Below are 21,111 nucleotides of genomic sequence, written 5' to 3'. Positions count from 1 at the left end.
AGCACTTGGGGAGGCCAAGGCAGGCAGATTGCCTGAGCTCAGGAGTTCAAGAGCAGCCTGGCCAACACAGCGAAACTCTGTCTTTACTAAAAATACAAAAAATTAGCTAGGCATGGTGGCACATGCCTGTGGTCGTAGCTACTCGGGAGGCTGAGGCACGAGAATTGCTTGAGCCCAGGAGGTGGAGGTTGCAGTGAGCCAAGATTGTGCCACTGCACTCTGGCCTGTGTGACAGAGTGAAACCTGGTCTCGGGAAAAAAAAAAAAAAAAAAAAGTAACTTAAGGCAACCCCGCCTTTTTTTTTTTTTTGGAGACAGGGTCTTGTTCTGTCGCCCAGGTTGGAGTGCAGTGGTGTAATCACGGCTTATTGCAGCCTTGACCTCCCAGGTTCAAGTGATTCTTTTACCTTAGCCTCCTGAGTAGCTGGGACCACAGGTGCATGCCACCACGCCCAGCTGATTTTTGTATATTTTTGTAGAGAAGGGGTTTTGCCATGTTGCCCAGTCTTGTCTCAAACTCCTGAGCTCAAGTGATCCTCCCACCTCAGCTTCGGCCTCCCAAAGTGCTGGATTACAGGTGTGAGCCACTATGTACATATTTTTAAAATGGCTCAAAAGTCAATTTTATAACCAAAGTATAACAAAAGAAAAAATTAAACCAAATAACTTTCTTTCCTCTAATTACAATTTTAATTGAGACAACAACCTGGTATACAGCATGACTCCTATAATATCAGCATATATACATATAACTTTCCCAAAGAGCTGAATCATCTTAGTATATGTGCTAACCTATTAAAAAAAAAAAAGGTGTGTAACTACTTACAGTAGTAGCTTGCAAGAAGGAGTTACATGCTGAGTGTATTTCACAACTATTGGCTAACCTATTTGAGTATGAATTAAAATCTAGGGTTCTGGGATACCCACTATTATTTCCTAGTTTCTGATTGGCAACAAAACCACTATTATCCCATCCAGGAGGGGTTCTTTGGTTTTGGTTGTTGTTTCTTGTTGTTCGTACTTTTCTTTATCCAGATGAGATGTTCCCATTGACTCAGCTGAAACTTATTTGAACCGTAAGGCTGCGAGATCCTAATTCATCTTTTAATGAAAGACAGCACACATTTGTCCCCTGACAAGGGCAAACATTCATTACTATTTCTCTGTCTCCTTAAAGATATGCATTAAATGACTTTTACAAAAAATACTGATTTCCAAATTCCCCCACACCATTTTCAGAAAGCATTCATTACAGACTACAATATTTAGATGAAGAGGCACTCATGAAACTGAAGTTAAAGAGACAATCTTCTTTTCCTCAGGTATTTCTTTCTTTTTTTTTTCCTTTTCTTTTCTTTTTTTTTTTTTTTTTGAGACAGAGTTTCGCTCTTGTTGCCCAGGCTGGAGTGCAATGGCACGATCTTGGCTTCCTGCAACCTCCACCTCCTGGTTTCAAATGATTCTCCTGTCTCAGCCTCTTGAGTAGCTGGGATTACAGGCATGCGCCACCGTGCCCGGCTAATTTTGTATTTTTAGTAGAGATGGGGTTTCTCCACGTTGGTGAGGCTGGTCTCGAACTCCCAACCTCAGGTGATCCGACCACCTCGGCCTCCCAAAATGCTGGGATTACAGGCGTGAGCTACTGTGCCCAGCCTCCTCAGGTATTTCTAAAAAGCTTCAGAGAAATGAACACAGTAAATCCAAGCCCACTTTTAGAAACTTACTCCAGTAGATTCTAATGAGTGGGGTTTATCTTAGCTTAGTTCTAATGGCTTCTACTTTGTGCAATGGTAATGACAACACCTGGCTATTTGCAACTCCCTATTCTCAGGAAGTCAGCACCAATCAACCTTATTGAGAAGCAAACAGCTGTGTGTTCAAGAAAGCCAGTGAAGGATCTAGATTTGTTTGAACAAACTTGATAAAAATGAGTTGCTTTGGAAGGTGAACAATCAAGTGAGAGAGCTGAAAAAATTTTAACCTGCCTATGACTTGCCTATATCAATTCTGGCATTGTGAAAAGATTCTTTTAACAAATTAGAATTTGGAAGATTTTTCATTAAGCTTTTCAATGGTACTCTGAAGTCTAGAGTGATCGATTCATTTATGCATATCAGATCCCATCTTCTTCCAGAAAGGATCTGAAATGACTTGCAACAAGAGATGCTTACATAGCAGAGGGGTGCTGTCAAATCTGAATTAACAAGATTTGGGTGGCTGAGGTGGGAGGATGGCTTGAGGCCAGGAGTTCAAGACCAGCTTGGGCAATATGGCGAAAGCTTGTCTCTAAAAAAGTTATTTTAAAAATTAGCTGAGTATGGTAGCATGCGCCTGTAGTCCCAGCTACTAGGGAGGCTGAGGTGGGAGGAGGACTTGAGCCCAGATGTTCGAGGACTGCAGTAAGCTATGATTGTGCCACTGCACTCCAGTCTGCGTGACACAGCAAGACCCTTTTTCCAAAAAAAAAAAAAAGAACACACTAAACTTTTGGAGTCAGAGGACCTGCTAATTTCAAGGGCTCAATCATTCCCCTAATTCACTAAAACAGGTCATAAAAGTGAAACTGAGAAAAATCAAGTAAGAAAAAGAATTCCACTCTGCCAAATTCTTACACCATTCTTTTAAAACTCTATTATTAATGTATGGGGGCTCTCTTCTTTCTCCTCCTGCCCCCCCCCCTTTTTTTTGAGACACACATGTGAACACAGACAAAACCATTCCTAACTGCTCTCTTCATTTTCTACCAAGAAGAAGTAACTAAAGAATATCTTATCCTGCAGATTAAGGTACTGCTAGCTAAAATGAATTATATTTTCCAAAAATCGAATGATTACTTACAGCCAGCACTCCACTGTAATCAGAACTTTACGCACATTCCGAATAATGTTTTACTCCAATGTTTCTCAAACACACATATGGGCATTAAAATTGTGCAATGCAACTTGATTATAACGTGGATCCTGGTGATTCAGAATTATTATTAAAATGAAAACACAATATTTTAAAAATTATTTTAGAGAATACACATAGTCCTGAAAATATATCAGAATTTAATTTCCAAACTGCAGTTTAAGAAATATCTTTCCATCTAACCAATTCAATGAAAACATTGAATGTATACATACTATATGCAAGGGAAGCCATACGGCACTGGAGATTGAGAGATGATGGAGATTTTGTCCTTACTTCTAGGAAGTTAGAGGTACTAAGCAGGATGAGAGCAACAGGATGGGTGATATCTATTCTTCTTGGGGAAGATTTCATGGAGCAGGGAGCCCTTAAACCTAATCTTGAAGAATGGTAAGGATTCTCATAGGGGCAGACAAGAGGAAGATTGCTTCAGGTAGACGGAGCTGTGACAGCAGAGGCAAGGTGGTGGCAGGAGTAGAGAGACAAAATATATGGTATATTTAGAAAACAGCAACTGTACCAGGTAACTGCAGCGAAGGGCACAATGAGAGGTGAACATGATCAGAAATAGGCAGTGTCAAATAATGGAGGGTGTGAAATTAAAGATGTAAACAATGCAGAGCTGATAATGCTTTTTTGGGCAAGGAAATAGCTTAACTAGAGATACATTCTTGGTGGATTAGAATTCAGATAATGTGTTCACTGAGGATGGAGGTTTTTGTTTTATAATACAGAATGAGGTTTTTAATCTCCAGTGGATCATTCTACTGCAATGCCTTTAGCATAACATTACTCTGGTGCAAAGTCACTGTAATCTCACTACAGTTGAAGAGTATGATAATCTTTTGGGAATCAAATCTCTCTTCCAAATGAATGATGGCACAAATAGTACTGGGACTGCTCCATTTAGTGAGGGTAGCAAATAGAATGATAAGATGATACACAGAATGATTGAAAACTTTCTAGATACTTTGGCAAGAGAAAGTCTTTCTCTATAACAGTCATAGAGGAATCAGGTCATCAATCGCATAGTCATTTGGGGGTGGCCTCACCAGCTTAGCAGCACTGACACCCATTTCGCTCTTAGTACATGCATGAAATAATTTAATTCACTTCAAGCAACTGATGTATCCTAATATGCCCTTGAGTTCCTGCCACCAAATGCCAAAAGTAAGTATTCAGGTTAGCAATGAATATTCTGAATAAGAAAATAATTCCATTTGCAATTGCATTGAAAAGAATAAAATAGGAATAAATTTAACAAAAGAAGTGCAACATATACTCTGAAAACATTATTGAAAGAAATTAAAGAAGACAAATAAATGGAAAGACATCCCATGCTCATGAATTGAAGGACAATATTACAATGGCAATATCCAAAGTTGACCTACAGATTCAACATAATCCCTATCAAAATGCCAGCTGCCTTTGTTGTTGTTGTTGTTGTTGCAGAAATTGGTGACCTGATCCTAAAATTCATATAAGAATGGAAGGGATCCACAACAGTGAAAAAGTTGGAGGACTCATGCTTCTGATTTTAAACTTACTACAAATCTACAATAATCAAGATAGTATATACTGGCCTAATAATAGGTAAATCAATAGAATAGAACTGAGGATCAAGAAATAAACTCTCGGGCCAGGCGCAGTGGCTCACGCCTGTAATCCCAGCACTTTGGGAGGCCGAAGTGGGTGGATCACCTGAGATCAGGAGTTCGAGACCAGCCTTATCAACATGGAGAAACCCCGTCTCTACTAAAGACACAAAATTAGCTGGGCATGGTGGCGTGTGCCTGTAATCTCAGCTATTTGGGAGGCTGAGACAGGAGAATCGCTTGAACCTGCGAGGCGGAGATTTCAGTGAGCCGAGATCACGCCACTGCACTCCAGCCTGGGCATACAGAGCAAGACTCCGTCTCAAAAAAAAAAAAAAAAAGAAAAGAAAGAAACTCTCCTGTTTATGTTCAATTGGTTTTTAACAAGAATGCCAAAACAATGGAGAAAGAATGAGGCTGGAACAACTTGATAGCCACATGAAAACCCCTTCTTGACACACGTACAAAATTAACTTCAGCCGGGCTCGGTGGCTCACACCTGTAATCCCGGCATTTGGGAGGCTGAGATGGGCAGGTCACCTGAGGTCAGGATTTTGAGACCAGCCTTATCAACATGGCAAAGCCCCATCTCTATTAAATATACAAGAATTAGTCAGGTGGAGGCTGAGGCACGAAAATTGGTTGAGCCTGGGAGGCAGAGGTTGTGGTCAGCTGAGATCGTGCCACTGTACACTGTACTCCAGCCTGGGGAACAGAGTGAGACTCCATCTCCAAAAAAAAAAACCAAACAAACAAAACAAAACAAAACAAAAATTAACTTCAAATGGATCACAGATTTATGCATAAGAGATAAAATTGTAAAACTCTTAAAACATACAAGGCCAGGTACAGTGGCTTACGCCTGTAATCTCAGCCCTTTGGGAGGCTTAAGTGGGAGGATTGCTTGAGGCCCGGAGTTCAAGACCAGCCTGGGAGTGATGGCTTTGATCAACACAGCAAGATCTCGGCTGTACAAAAAACAAGAAAACAGGAGTAAATCTTTGTGACTTTAAGTTAGACAAAGCCTTCTTACATATGATGCCAAAAGCAAAAGTGACAAAAGAAAAAATGCATACGTTGGACTTCATCAAAATTAAAAACCTTTGTGCTTCAAATGTCACCATCAAGAAAGTGAAAATAATTTTGATAGTGAAGGAGGCTGTGTGGTGGGGAGGGAGCATATGGAAACTCTCTCAATTTTCTGCTCAATTTTTATGTGAACCTATAACTGCTCTAAAAAAAAAAGTCTATTTTTTCTGAAAGAAAAAGCCTATTCTTTTTTTAAAAAAAGTGAAAAGACAACCCACAAAATGGAAGAAAATATTTGCAAATCATATAAGTGTAAGGGACTTGTCTCTTGAATCTATAAAGAACTCTTACAACACAAAAAAGAAAGACAACTCAATTAAAAAAGATCTGAAAAAACATTTCTCCAAAGAAGATATATGAACGTCCAAGAAGCACAGGAAAAGGTGCTCAACATCATTAATCACTGGGGAAGTACAAATCAAAACCATAATGAGATATCATTTCATATCCACTGGGAGGGCTGTAATCAAAAGGGCAGACAATAATAAGCCCTGGTGAGGAGAAACTGGAACCCTTCTACACTGCTGGTGAAAATGGAAAATGGAAAACTTTGGAAAACAGTTTGGCAGGCAGTTCCTCAAAAAGTTAAACATAGAGTTACCATATGACTCGAGAGAACTGAAAACACATTTCCACATAAAAACTTGTACACAAATATACATAGCAGTTTTATTCATAATAGCCCAAAATTCACATATCCATCAACTGATGAATGGATTAACAATGTGGCATATCCAGGCCGGGCACAGTGGCTCACTCCTGTAATCCCAGCACTTTGGGAGACCGAGGCGGATGGATCACGAGGTCAGATCGAGATCATACTGGCTAACACAGTGAAACCCGTCTCTACTAAAAATACAAAAAATTAGCAAGGTGTGGTGGCACGTGCCTGTAGTCCCAGCTATTGGGGAGGCTGAGGCAGGAGAATTGCTTGAACCCAGGAGGCAGAGGTTGCAGTGAGCCGAGATCGTGCCACTGCACTCCAGCCTGGGTGACAGAGAGAAACTCAGTCTCGAAAAAAAAAAAAAAAAGAAAAGAAAAAAGAAAAAAGAATGTGGCATATAAATACAACGGAATATTATTCAGCAATAAAAAGAAATGAATTACCAATACACGCTACAACACAGATGAACTTTGAAAACACTGTGCTTGCCTCAGCAGCAAATATACCAAAATTGGAATGTTACAGAGATTAGCATGGCTCCTGTGCAAGGATTACAGGCAAATTCGTGAAATGTTCCATGTTCAAAATAAAAGAAAAAGAAAACATTATGCTAAGTGAAAGAAGCCCACATGGTGTATTTCGTTTATATGAAATGTCCAACTCTAAGTAAACCCTTACAGCAGCAAGTACAGTAGTGATTGCTCGACTGGGAATGGGTACAAGGTTGCTTTTGGGGTGATGAAAATGTCCTAAATTGATTGTAATGGTGAGCATACAACCCTGTGAGCATATAACGACAACATTGAGGTGTACACTGTAAATGGTTGAATTATATGGTATATGAATTCTATTTCAATAAGTTTGTTTTTGTTTTTGTTTTGAGACAGAGTCTCGCTCTGTTACCCAGGCTGGAGTGCAGTGGTGTGATCTCAGTTCACTGCAACCTCCACCTTCCAGGTTCAAGGGATTCTCCTGCCTCAGCCTCCAGAGTAGATGGGATTACAGGCGCGTGCCACCATGCCCAGCTAATTTTTGTATTTTTTTTTTTTAAGTAGAGATGGAGTTTTGCCATGTTGGTCAGGCTGGTCTCGAACTCCTGACCTCAGGTGATCCACTTTCCTTGGCCTCCCAAAGTGCTAGGATTACAGCCATGAGCCACAACCACCCAGCCAGAAGTCTGTTTTTTAAAAAATGAAATTTTGCGAATGAAAGGGTCAGAACGAGGACTGGAGAATCTATTTTTCAGTGAAGCTGGAAAAACAGAAGCAACATATAAAAATATTCACATACTAGAAAAGAAGCAGTCTATGTGTGTAAGCACAATCTGATAAGAAACACATCCCTGCCTCCCAAAAACTCAGAGATCAAAGGCTTGGGACTAATCTCACAGACAATTCACAATCCTTGCTCCCCTCAAACAGAGGAGGCAGGAGATCTGGATTCTTCGGTGATCTGCCCACTACAGGAACTGAGTCCTGCCTGCACCACCAGCCAAGCAGAACCCAGGGCTTTCCCACTGCTTTCTGACTGGCATCGCTTCTGCCAGCTCTTCCTTTACTTATTTGTCAGTAAACGATGGTGACAATATAATTTCAGTTTTTACTGCTTCAGAGCCGGCCATTTAATGAGTAACATTTGTAAAAGCCTTCTAAATTTTCATTGTTTCTGTTTTTGAAAAAATATTAGTATTATTTAAAAGTTTCTTAACAGAGGCAAGAAAAACACTGCAGATTCAGACTCTTGGAGGTCCTTATGTCAAAGGCATTCAAACCAGAGTGACTCCACCTTGAATAAGGGCTGGGTAAAATGAGGATTCAACTTGCTACTTTTTTTTTGAGACGAAGTTTCATTGTTGTTGCCTAGGCTGGAGTACAATGGCACAATCTCAGCTCACTGCAACCTCTGCTTCCCGGGTTCAAGTGATTCTCCTCCCTCAGCCTCCCAAGTAGCTGGGATTACAGGTGCCTGGCTAATTTTTGGTATTTTTAGTAGAGACGGGGGTTTCACCACGTTGGCCAGGCTGGTCTCGAACTTCTGACCTCAGGTGATACACCTGCCTTGGCCTCCTGGGATTGGCCTCCTGAGATTACAGGCATGAGCCACCGTGCCTGGCCGCTACCTTTTGTTAAATTTCGATTTTGGATTCTCTGTCCTTTATTTTGGGTAGATGGGAAAGTGGCCATAAGACCTCTGGCTTGGGAGCCTGACTGCAGCCTCCCATTGTCTGGGTGCCCCAGATGGGAGCACACCTGGAAGGTCACTTCCTTAGTAGCCCACCCTGTCACCCCTTCTCTCTGACATTTTCTCTTTAGTTTCTAACAATTGGCCATTTTACTTTTCTGCTCTTACTGTCAAATTGCATGCTTATCCTTTTTTCTTTTTCACGTTTGTAGTTTTTGCTTTGGATAGTTCAGCAATTGGTTAAAGCAAGACACTTGGTTGTGAGTGGTCCCCCACTGTGTTGATCCTGGGATGCCAGAGTCATGTTGTACTGTGGCCCCCAACTGTGTTAGGTCTCATGCCTTTGGGGTTCACTGTTGGACACTCCCAAGATGCTCTGGGGTTTTCAGCACTTGGGGTTTGTCATCCATGCCAGATGCTCTGGGGTGTTCGGAATTGGCATTCCCTCTAGAATTGTGGGTTAGAGTCCCACCCTAGGGGAATCCCGGTCTTGCTTTTTCTTGTTTTCTACCCTAAAGTTATCATTTTCTGTAACAGCATTTTCTTGTCTTGTCACTTGATTTAATGTTTCGATGCAGGAGGTGAGAATTTGCAGTGGGAGATAACTGGATAGAAAGACAGATAGAAAAAGTTCTATGTCTAGTAAAGATCCTTGTTAGACATGGGGACAATAGTCCTGAAGGACTTGCTACTAAGGTGCCTTTTAAGCAACTGGAGCAAATTCAAATTAGCAAACAAAGTTTAGCCATGTGGACAAGTCCCGATTTTGTCAGAGAAATAATTTGGGGCTGGGTGCAGTGGCTCTTGCCTGTAATCCTAGCACTTAGGGAGGTTGAGGCGGGCGGATCACGAGGTCAGGAGTTTGAGACCAGCCTGACCAACATGCTGAAACCCCATCTCTACTAAAAATACAAAAATTAGCCAGGCGTGGAGGCAAGCGTCTATAATCCTAGCTAATCAGGAGGCTGAGGCAGGAGGATTGCTTGAACCCGGGAGGCGGAGGTTGCAGTGAGCAGAGATTGTACCATTGCACTCCAGCCTGGATGACAGAGTGAGACTCCATCTCAAAAACAAAAAAAAAAAAGAAAAGAAATAATTTGGATCTAGCTATCTTTTATGAAACGGTGAGTTTGTATTACTATCTCATGACTAGAGTTTCAAGATAAAAGCTATTGGATCTTTATGTGTGTGCATACATGTCTAGCTGTGTTTACGTGTATTTACATTTATTATGTTATATATTGTCTACAGGGTAACAAATTGACTTATAAGTAAAAGAGCACTCATAAATTAAGTAAATAAGTCCAAGCATTTTTCAAGTTCATTTAATTTAAACTCATTAAAATTTAGGATTACTAAAAATTCATATATAATTCTGTATGTAAAATATGCCAAAGAAGATATGCTGCAATTGAAAAAAAAATCTTTTTTGCCAATTCAGATGTTATTTAAAGTGGGGTTTAAAATGTGGATTTAGGAAGAAAATAGAAACAAGATAGAAAGAAAAAAAACAGTAAGTAGGGGAAAGAGATGAGTAGAAAGTTATGGATATGAAGATGTATTTTTGATAAGGAAGGCTATAAAGAAAAGAAATTTTATGTGAGAAAGGATCTTGTATGGTAAATTCTTGTCCTAAAGTAGAATGACTGATTATTTAGGAAAGAAGAAAGTATAGGACAAGTCAAAAGGTCCAAGCATGTCATAGGTGGTCTATGTAAGTCATGATAAAGTTCATAAGAGATAACTTATTAAACTTTTTTATATAATTAAATAAACCACAATGAAAGAAAATTAATTTATAACAGTCTATCTAAATTTTGGTCCCCTATGTTAAAACACATTTTTTAAAGTATTGGTTTGCTTTCAGTAAGACTGAAAGAAATACTGGCTTTTAATTCTAAAATTTGTTTTCTTTTCCCTTGAAAAGGTATGTTCTTCACAAGCTCAAAAATGGCTGCTCTAGACTCCTGGGAAAAACAATATGGTGCTTACCTTCTGCTGTAGCTCAGTAGCTAAGGCTTTGTTCTTTTGTGATGGTGGCCTGGGTTAAACTCCTGGCTTAGGGAATGAATTCCTTTTGATTTGACAGTTGTGGGACTTTTGCCATTTATTTATTCTTTTTCCCTCTATGGGCAGCCTCTGATTTCCTGACTTGAATTTTCTTTTCTCTGAGCTACCTTAGGCGTGATTCTAGATCTTATAAAAACTGCTTGCCATCTCTTTGGAGACACCTTGTGCATCCATGGTTAAATCATAACCTTCGTTAAGGCTTTTTTTGTTTTACTTGGAAAAATACCTTTGAGGGGGGAAAAAAGGGCTTAAAAGCCAGAGGTGTCAGCTGCTTGTCCTGGCTAAAGTTTAATGATAAAAGATTTAAAAACTTTTTTTTTTTTTTTTTGAGATGGAGTCTTGCTCTGTTACCCAGGCTGGAGTGTAGTGGCACCATCTCAGCTCACTGCAACCTCTACCTCCCGGGTTCAAGTGATTCTGGTGCCTCAGCCTCCCGAGTAGCTGGGACTATAGGTGTGTGCCACCAGACCCAGCTAATTTTTGTATTTTTAGTAGACAAAGGGTTTTACCATGTTGGCCAGGCTGGTCCCGAACTTCTGACCTCAGGTGATCTGCCCGCCTCAGCCTCCCAAAGTGCTGGGATTACAGGCGTGAGCCACCGCACCTGACCCAAAAGGACTTTTTTTTAAAGTGCTCTATGGTTAAAAGTCAGCTTAATTAAAAACAGATACCCAACGTATTAGTCCATTTTACACAGCCGAGACTGGGTAATTTATAAAGAAAAGAGGTTTAATTGACTCACAGCTCTGCAGGCTGGGGAAGCCTCAGGAAACTTACAATCATGGTGGAAGGGGAAGAGGCATGTCTTACATGACAGCAGGCAAAGAGAGAGCAAGCAAGAGCAGGGAAAACTGTCTTATAAAACCATCAGATCTTAAGAGAACTCACTCACTTAACTCACTCACTATCCTGACAACAGCATGGGGGAAAACATCCCTATGATCCAGTCACCTCCTACCTGGTCCTTTCCTTAATACATGGGGATTATGGGGATTACAATTCAAGATGAGATTTGGGTGGGGGCACAGAGCCAAACCATATCACCCAAATTTTATACATATATATAAATTAAAGGGCTTTATGCCTTTTCTTGGATCTTATTTTTTTGGTTTGTTTTTCTTCTCAGTCAACTGAATTATTTCTCCTGTCCGTTTTCTTGCTACCCTTGATGCTCACATGAGAGGACCTATGGTAATTTCTGACAGCCTGGGACTCCTTGGGAGAAAAATAGAAGATGTCACAGATCCTGTTTTGGAAGAAAAAGCTGTTTTCCTCATGGAACTCCAAGAATTGTAAGTAGACAGGTCCCTCTCAAAATCTAAGGCTCTGCTCTGTTTTGCATCACATTACTTTATCTTTTTTTTACTTTTGGGGGTATCAGAAATTATTTTGCATTATGAGAGAACTTTTAGCTTTGGTGTATAACAGCTAGGTAGGACATATACTTTTAGGAATAGCTGATGGCAGTTGCTTACAGTGAGTGGTTATTACTACAGGCCAATACTTCTTTCTTCTCATATTTAAATGAAAAAAGTGTGCTCTTGGGTACCTAAAAGATATGAAATGCGGAATGGGCAGATTGGCTTTGGGTTGGCCACCAGCTTCGGGGGAACGTCTTTCAGTGAAATGCATGGTAAAAGCATTGCATTGTCTGGTCCCATGGTGTTCCTTTCTTTTTAGGAATCTAGAATCTAGTGTAAAAATGGGATCCTTGATTTTTGGGGATCTGTTTTGCTTTCTAACTGTGCCTGCTTATTTGGCCCTAGAAATGCAGGCTTTAATGAGAAACTTAAAAACTGGCAAATGAGAAATCCTACAACTACTGAATCTTCTGTCTGTCTGTGTATTTATATGTGTTGTATGTGTGATGTTTATATAAAAGAGCTCTAAATAATAGGCACAAAGAAAAATAAGACTTAAATACTTTGTTAGAAAAATAAAAACTTTAGTGCCTTTTAGTGTGCATGACTAATAATCTTTTAAAAACAAAGGGAGTTTAAAGATTACTGGTAAAATAAAATAAAAATGTCTTCAAAATTTGGTTTGCTAAATGCTTTAAGGTCATAAACTATTTCTATGACTTTTGGTAATTGTTCAACTTACTTGCGTTAGAGCCATTTAATTCAGGATAAGGCCTGGGAACACAGAGCGTGAGCCATTTCCCCCTAACTGTGCTGGAAAGAGTTAGACTTTATAGGCCATTCTGTCCTGTATCCTAGGCTCTGCACCTGGTATGTAATTAAAATTTCTTACACTAAAGAAATTAAAATTACATGTTTTTGGTAAAAAGGCATGAGAATGTGTTTTTTCTTCAAAAAATAAAGTAATTTTGTCTAATTTAGAGGGTGTAAGAATCATTTTAAATTTAAAAATATAGGATAAAACTAAAGGCTTAAACAAGTTGTAGAAGGTTTGTGAAAATTTAACCTTGTAAAGAACTGTGTGGGAGCAAGTTGACTAAAATTAAAAGGATATTGGTCAGGCTTGGTGGCTCATGCCTGTAATCCCAGCACTTTGGGAGGCCAAGGTGGGCAGATCACTTGAGGTCAGGATTTCAAGACCAGCCTGGCCACATGGTGAAGCCCCGTCTCTACTAAAAATACAAAAAAGTAGCCAGGTGTGGTGGCATGCACTTGTAATCCCAGGAGTATTGCCTGAACGTGGGAGGCAGAGGTTGCAGTGAGCTGAGATTATGCCACTGCACTCCAGCCTGGGCGACAGAGTGACAGCCTGTCTCAAAAAAAAGAAAAAAAAAAAAAGAAAGATTTTTGTTTGCCTTTAAAATAAACTATAGGAAAAAAAGAGGAGAGAAAAGAGATTCAGTTGGCCTCATTTTGTTTTTATTGGATCTTGTCTGGAAAGCTAAGTCTTCCCTTTATCAATGAGTAAAAGTTTTTGTCTTTTTGAAATCTTTGAGTTATTTTAGCTAAATAGACGACCAGTGATTCTATTTTATAATATCAAGTGTTTTAAGCCTTTGATATTTGACAAGTTCCCAAAATCAAATTCTAAATTAAGTCTTTTTCTGACCCAATTATTCCTTTTAGATATTAGGTCCCTTAAAGTCCAAAAATGACATATTTGGTATATTAAAAGCATACAGGAAGCACTGTTAAATATACAATGGTATTTGAGTTTCTTTGGGCTGTATTTGTATAAATGTGTTACTGGTATGTGTTCCAAAATTATGTGAAACTTCTATAATTCTGATATGACTTAGTGTACATTATCAGTAATAATTATAATTGTTATGCTAAATTATTTTCTGCCACAGAGGTAACCAAATTTCCTTGCGAATCGCCTCTTTGACTGTGGCTGCCCTAAGACTTTTTGTCATCCACAGACAATTGTCTTGTTTTGATCCGCTACAAAAGATGGTTTGTAATCAGCTATAGGACTCTGACAAGCACTCTTCAATATACATCTCTGATAACTTTGGAAAGTGTGCCACTAAAACAGAGAAAAAAACTTTCAAGACTCTCTTGGAAAGCTAATGTGTTTATAGATATTGAGCAAAACAGGAATTAATTGCATAGATTGAACTAATTAAATACTAAAATAATCTTTTTATGATTTTTTGCTTAAAACACTGCTGATCCTTTCCGTTTTGTTTTTCAGAGTCAGAAAATCTTTTGAGCTATTTATAGCTTTCAACAATTGAGTAAAGTATACTCCTATAAGGAGTATAAAACAAAGTTTTTGTCCAAAAACAAAATATAGAGCATGTTTCTTTCTCTCTATCTGATTTCTCCAGAATTTGGAAATTATTTGTGAGTATTGTTAACTTATGGCAATGTTGTTATTTGAATAAGTGTAATAAGAATCTGTTTTCTTTTGTAATGGGACACAACTAGAGACACTGGTTATTTTACCAAGGTTTTGACTGGAATAGCATGCTTTCAAATATAAACAGACTGTTTAAGGGATCAAAGTTGACTTATAGAGCCAATAAAAGCCCCTTAGGAAAACTGACCTCATACCTTAACTACACAGTCCCTGTACAGAGTTCCTGACCTGCAGTAAGTAAAAAATGTCACTTTCTGACAGGCCCAGGAGATACAGGTTATCTTGGGATCTCAAGAAAAGAGGAATTTACCCAACTCATACAAGTATCTACAGGCACAGATGAATTCATGGCTGGACTCAAGGCTTATACAAGTCTGAGAAGGCTGGGCATGGTAGCTCATGCCTGTAATCCTAGCACATTGGGAAGCTGAGGTGGGAGATCACCTGAGCTCAGGAGTTCAAGATCAGCCTGGGCAACATGGCAAAACCCTGTCTTTACTAAAAAATACAAAAATTAGCCAGGTGTGGTGGTGCACACCTGTAGTCCCAGCTACTCAAGAGGCTGAGGTGGGAGAACTGCCTGAACCTGGGATGTTGAGGCTGCAGTGAGCCAAGATTGTGCCACTGCACTCCAGCCTGGGTGACAGAGTGAGACTTGTCTCAATCAATCAATAAAGTCTGGGATTCCTATGGAACAATGTTTCATCAAAGACAATTTAAAAAGGAGTTTCTATGGCAAATAATTACTGTTGCTGCACTTTATATACATGATCAGGCCAAGTTTAATAAGACTAAAACTTATTTTGCAAACAAACTGGTTTTTTTTTTTTTGAGATGGAGTCTCACTCTGTCACCCAGGCTGGAGCGCAGTGGCGCAATCTTGGCCCACTGCAACCTCCGCCTTCCAGGTTCAAGCAATTCTCCTGCCTCAGCCTCCCAAGTAGCTGGGATTACAGGTGTCCACCACCACGTCTGGCTAATGTCTTGTATTTTTAGTAGAGACAGGGTTTCACTATGTTGGCCAGGCTGGTCTCGAACTCCTCACCTTGTGATCTGCCTGCCTTGGCCTCCCAAAGTGCTGGGATTACAGGCATGAGCCACCGTGCCTGGCCTGCAAACAAACTGGTTCTACCATGATTTGTCTTTAGTAAAAATGGAGACTGGAGAGAGAAAAATTATGATTCAAAAACTATGGTATACCTGTTATTAGGTTCTAATCGCATCCATTGTTTTTGAATTTTTTCTGCAATTTAGACTGATCCTGCTTACTCCTGTGAACCAACCAGTGATCTCTGGCTGCTGCTCAGAAGAAACAATAGGGATGGGTAATGTGAAAATCTGGATGAGCATTCTAATTCTGGGCATGACCTCATATCAGCTTGGTTACAACTGCCCAGTTCATGAAAAGCCTTCTTATTTAGTTTACTTGAGATAATTTCACTTATTTTGCTTTACTACTGTGGAATATATTGTCATTGTACTCTTTGTGTAGGAATGCAGGATAAGCCTACTCAACATTTTCTTAAATTGAACACTTAGGAATCTTCCAGATTATACCTTCTGTTGAGACTCAGTTATGAATGGCCCTCACCATACCAACACTTTCTCATTGAGCTCTTCTCTACCTTGAATACAAGAGACCCTAATAATTAGGTAAGAATATCATTGCCCCTGTTCAGCCTGAAGAAGTTACAGAAGATGGATCTTCATCCCTTTACAACCCTTAGGATTAAGGGTGCCCTTGTAAAAGGGAGGGAGGAAATATGTCAGAGGTGTTCTAACCAGAGTGACTCCATCTTGAATAGGTGCTAGATAAGATGAGGATGAGACCTGCTGGGCTGCATTCCCAGGAGGTTAGGCATTCTTAGTCACAGGATGAGATAAGAGGTCAGTGGGACTGGTTTCACAAGATACAGGTCACAAAGACCCCACTGATAAAATGAGATGTGGTAAAGAAGCCGGCTAAAACCCACCAAAAAGAAAATGGTAACAAAAGCGACCTCTGGTCATCCTCACTGCTCATTATACACTGATTATAATGCATTAGCATGCTAAAAGAAACTCCCACCAGTACCATGACAGTCTATAAATGCCATAGCAATGTCCAGACATTACCCTATGTGGTCTAAAAAGGAGAGGAATCCTCAGTTCCAGAACTCCCCAATCCTTTCCTGGAAAACTCATGAATAATCCATCCCTGTTCAGAAAACAATCAAGAAATAACCGTAAGTATAGTCAGTCAAGTAGTCTGTGCTGCTGCTCTGCCTATGGAGTAGTCATCCTTTTATTCCTTTACTTTTCTTAATAAATTTGATCTCACTTTACTCTGTTGGCTCACTCTTGAATTCCTTCCTCAGTGAAGCCAAGAACCCTCATGGCCGCCTAGGCTGAACCCCAATTTTGGGATTCACCCTGTGACACTTAAACACAGTGGGCCATTTGGTCCAATATTCCACAGTTTCCATGTATAGCTGCATCAAATCACATGTGACAAACATTAACCCACAGATGTTAAGATCTTATGCCAGAAGTTAAAAACCTTTGTGCTCCAACCTTTTTGTTTCGCCCAATCCAAATCTCTTTTGTTCTTTATTTCATTTCCTCTATGGACCAGGCTGAAGTAGAGATGAAGAACTGGAGTCTTTTTCTGTGTATCTTTGAATTTTAATCTTCTTTCCAGGCTCCAGGATCTCAATTAGAGTGTTTAAATCCTCCCTGTAATCTAACTAGTTGAAGTATGCTCTTCCTTTCTCCAGGACTGTACTCTGTGTACTTTCGGTTTGATATTAAATATTTTGGGGAGAAAAAAGGTAAAAGCATAAAATGGTCAAAGGATGCAATACATATTTGACCTCCTTAAATCAGTTACTGAAAAAAGGGATCCAGAAAAACTACTTTTCCTCCTGTCTTGGATGCCATTTACTTGGGTACTAAAGTGTATGGATCTCTAGGGATGACACCCTGGAGAGCCACATGCCCTCAGCAGAAACATCTTGTTGATCCAGTCAATGAGGAAACAGGAGACAAAATATAGATCTGACTCTGTTCATGTGCCCCTTTTTTGTGCTCGCTAACATCTACTCTTTTTTCCCTGCATTTCAGGGCCTAGAACTCTACCTCACTACTGTTAAGAAATATAATAGAAGAATCACTGGTTTCTTGTAACATGTCATGAATATAATTTATTGCCACATGTGAGCCAGAGTCAACACAGTTTACAATTTCTGTCAAGGTCCAAAGGAAATTAGATTGACATGGCAGATCCTGACAGGCAGGATTTCCTCTCCAAAAGCCATTTAGAGAATTAAATAATTTAAATGCAATTAATTTTTGATGAAATTCATCATTAAAAAATTCGTAGGTAAATTTTGATCTATTAACAACAGTTACTTTTCAGCCCTGAATTTCCCCTGCAGCTCTGGGGAAATCATCTCTGTTCTGACTTCAGTTTCCCTCCTCACATAGCCCTTTATGAACAGAAGAGGGATCTTAGTCAATATAATGTATGCAGCTACAGTGCAGCCCAGACATAAAATGCTGTGGGATAAAACAATGCTGTGTGCATTTGTAAGCCTCTTTTTCTGCAAAATACTTATATGTCTATTATCTTGTTTGAACCTCACAAGAATCTGAGATAGGTAGAACAAAATATTATTAACCCTGTATCACAAATAAGAAAGTAAAATTTAGAAGGGGCTCATCCCTTTTAAGTCCTAAAACAAAGGACTAAAATGCAGCCAACTGATTGCCCCACATCTCTGACATTTCAAGGTCCTTGCAATTTTCATCTTTCTTTGTTTAACTTCGTAAGGCATGGGTAGAAGAGAAGCCAGTGACTTAGTCTTAAAATGGTGCATAAATAACAGGGTACAATGGAAATAAGTTCCAGCATGGGCAAACACCAGAATTGGCACTGAGTAGTCTTGGTTAAGGGCTGGAATCCTATTCATTCTAGTCTGGAGAGGAGAAAAAATTCCCCTCGTCTTTCCCACTTTCAAAAGTGGAAAGAACGGAACACTTCCGATTTCCTAACCATAAAGGATGACTGATAATGGCCTTGTGAAAGCTGTTAAAGCCCTATATGGATGCACATATTAGAGCACTGCAGTGTTGGAGCCAAAGCCATCTTCTGGTCTTGATGGGGCTTGCCAGGCACACAGGTCACAATAGTCACTGGGCAAAAATGCTGGGTAGTCCCTGGATAGATTTCCCCCTACTGGTGTCTACATGTCAGGACCCATTTTTCTCCCTAAGGCTAATTGTTGATCTGCTGCTTTCTTCATTCATTTCCTCTGTAAGGTAATATAACCAAGAGGTGACCCTGAACTAGGAGTGGGTTAGCAAAGATTTCAGGGGCTCTTAAGCTTTCCCTTTCCAGTCACACACAGACCACACAAGTAGGAATGATTTAGATGCAAATTATATGTAAATAGACTTTGACAGGCTTAGATTGGGACCATGAGAAGATCCCTGTGGGACAAGTTATTAAACAAAAAGAAACTTGATACTATTGTTGGTGTAAGTAACCTACCACGAATGTTTTAAAGAGACAGAGAGATCTTCTTATCTTCAAATTCTTCTTCTATTAGCAGACTGTATTGCCTCAGATTATATTTAATCATTCAAACTTTATTCCTTTGCATTAAATAGTCTCCTTATTGAAAATACAAAATAAGCTGGGTGCCGTGGCTCATTCCTGTAATCCCAACATTTTGGGAGGCTGAGGCGGGAGAATTGCTTGAGCCCAGGAGTTTGAGATCAGCGTGGGCAACATGGTGAAACCCCATCTCTACAAAAAAAAATTTTTTTTTTAAATTAGCTGGATGTGGTGGTGTGCGCCCATGGTCCCAGCTACTTGGGAGGCTCAAGTGGGAGGATTGTTTGAGCCCAGGAGGTAGAGACTGCAGTGAGCCATGATAGTGCCACTGCACTCCAGCCTGGGTAACAGAGCAAGAACCAGTCTTTAAAAAAAAAAAAAAAAAAAAAAAAATCCCAAGAATGGCCACACAATAGGAGGCTGCCATCACCTCTTAGCAAATATTAGTATATCTGCTACCTGCTTCTTATAGGCTGGGAAAGAATAAGAGAAAGATTTGAAGGTAGGGCAATGTCTGAAATTTGATTACTTTCTAGAGATGGTCAAACCTGGGTAAGGACCTGTAGAGGGAAGTTTTAAATGGGAGAGGGGAAGAAAAAAAGAGGTAAGTGAGGGGCACTGAAAAAAGACACAGAGGCCCTACTCTACACTTAGACTTGCAAAAGGATGTTTTCTTTCTGTTTCTTCAGAAAACAGAGTGATGTGCAAATAAAATCCATAAATAAATATCTTTCAGAGTAAAACAATGTACAGGAAATGCTTTGTATTACTGGATTTTTGGCAACTCAATGAACTAAAATAACACAGAAACATAGACAATTTGAAACAGGAGATGCCAGGACTTCTATAGTTACGTATTAACTAGATTACTCATTCCATCTCAACAGCTCATTGAACTCCAAGATTGGCTTAATCAGTGCATAAGCTTTCAGTTTACACAAAGTTACCCTATGAGGAAAATCTACAATAACTGACTCTGCCCTAGTGTGTTACTAAGAAGACAAACAGATTGGTTCTCCTGAAAAGTGTGCTCCAGACAGTAAGTGCCTCCAGAAACTTCCTTGAAGGGTGAAATTATAACAAAGTCCAGAAATGTAATAATCAGGAAGGAAAAATTCTAGGTTTGTGGTAACTTATTTTAAAAACTGAAAGAAGAAAAAAATCCTAGATATTTTAAATGAAGGAGACTCTCTTTACAATTCTGTAATCATGAAAGTATTAAAACTATTCCAGTGATTTAATTAATTTAATTAGATATATAAAAGTTCAAACTCATTAAAGCATGCCCAAGAGTTGGTTAGCCTCATAATATTGACAAACACAAATCAGGAAGCCTGTGGATTGAGACTATAACTTCATGTTTAAATTATTAACAGATCATCCATCCCTCAAGTGCTATGAATCAATTCCTACTATATCAAGCCATGGAGAGGAAAATTAAGTAACATTGTCTTCCTACAAGGAATACTGTATTTCAGTTACACTGTTGGTTTACTCTCTTGCAAGTCCGTAAGTCAAAATGAATGCAAAAATCTATTTCAAAACTTGCAGAGAGAAAATCAGGTGCTTCATTATTCTGTGTTCTTTCTCATACATATATTGAATTAGAATCCAAATGAATGCTTTAATTTATTCTGAATTAGAATAGTGAGATGAGAAGACAAAAGTATGAAGACACTGAAAATAAAAATAACAGCAGAATAAAATGCTGAAACATCTAAGCATAATTATGTTGTTATCTTTAAAGAAAGAACCCCTTGCCAATGACATCTTGTGTCTCCTAAGCCAGTGATTCCTGCAGCTGGTGATTTTTAGAAAAGAACTGCAATATCCACTTGAATCTATTTAAAGAGATCTAATTATAAAAGATAAGATTTTTCTTTTTTCTTTTCTTTTTTTTTTGAGACAGAGTCTCCCTCTGTCACCCAGGCTGGAGTGCAATGACGCATCTTGGCTCACTGCAACCTACGCCTTCCGGATTCAAGCGATTCTCCTGCCTCAGCCTCCAGAGTAGTTGGGACTACAGGCGCGAGCCACCACGCCCAGCTAATTTTTGTATTTCTAGTAGAGACGGGGTTTCACTATATTGGTCAAACTGGTCTTGAACTCCTGACCTCAGGTGGTCCACCTGCCTTGGCCTCCTAAAGTGCTGGGATTACAGGCGTGAGCCACCGCGCCTGGCCAGATTTCTGCTTTTTTAACATAGAATACAAAGCTTGA

The 21,111-nt window shown here is 39.5% G+C and overlaps 1 protein-coding gene and 1 pseudogene across 3 annotated transcripts in view; one reads left to right on the top strand and one right to left on the bottom strand.

The window, feature by feature from the left end:
- Window positions 1-21,111, bottom strand: part of TANGO6 (transport and golgi organization 6 homolog) — a 242,128-nt gene that overhangs the window by 71,549 nt on the left and 149,468 nt on the right. Inside the window, exon 16 of one of the 3 annotated variants that reach the window (XR_010110278.1) lies at window positions 5,343-5,472. The exons of the other annotated variants lie outside the window; for them this stretch is intronic. The gene's annotated coding sequence lies outside the window, so the exon portion shown is untranslated. The remainder of the gene's footprint in view (window positions 1-5,342; window positions 5,473-21,111) is intronic. 3 annotated transcript variants of the gene reach the window in all.
- On the top strand, window positions 6,743-6,842 carry LOC112437517 (U6 spliceosomal RNA; annotated as a pseudogene).

The sequence above is a fragment of the Pan paniscus genome, chromosome 18 (assembly GCF_029289425.2).
Source record: "Pan paniscus chromosome 18, NHGRI_mPanPan1-v2.0_pri, whole genome shotgun sequence".
Classification (NCBI taxonomy): Eukaryota; Metazoa; Chordata; class Mammalia; order Primates; family Hominidae; genus Pan; species Pan paniscus.
Note: the sequence above shows the minus strand (reverse complement) of the source record. Positions and strands in the feature narration are given on the sequence as shown.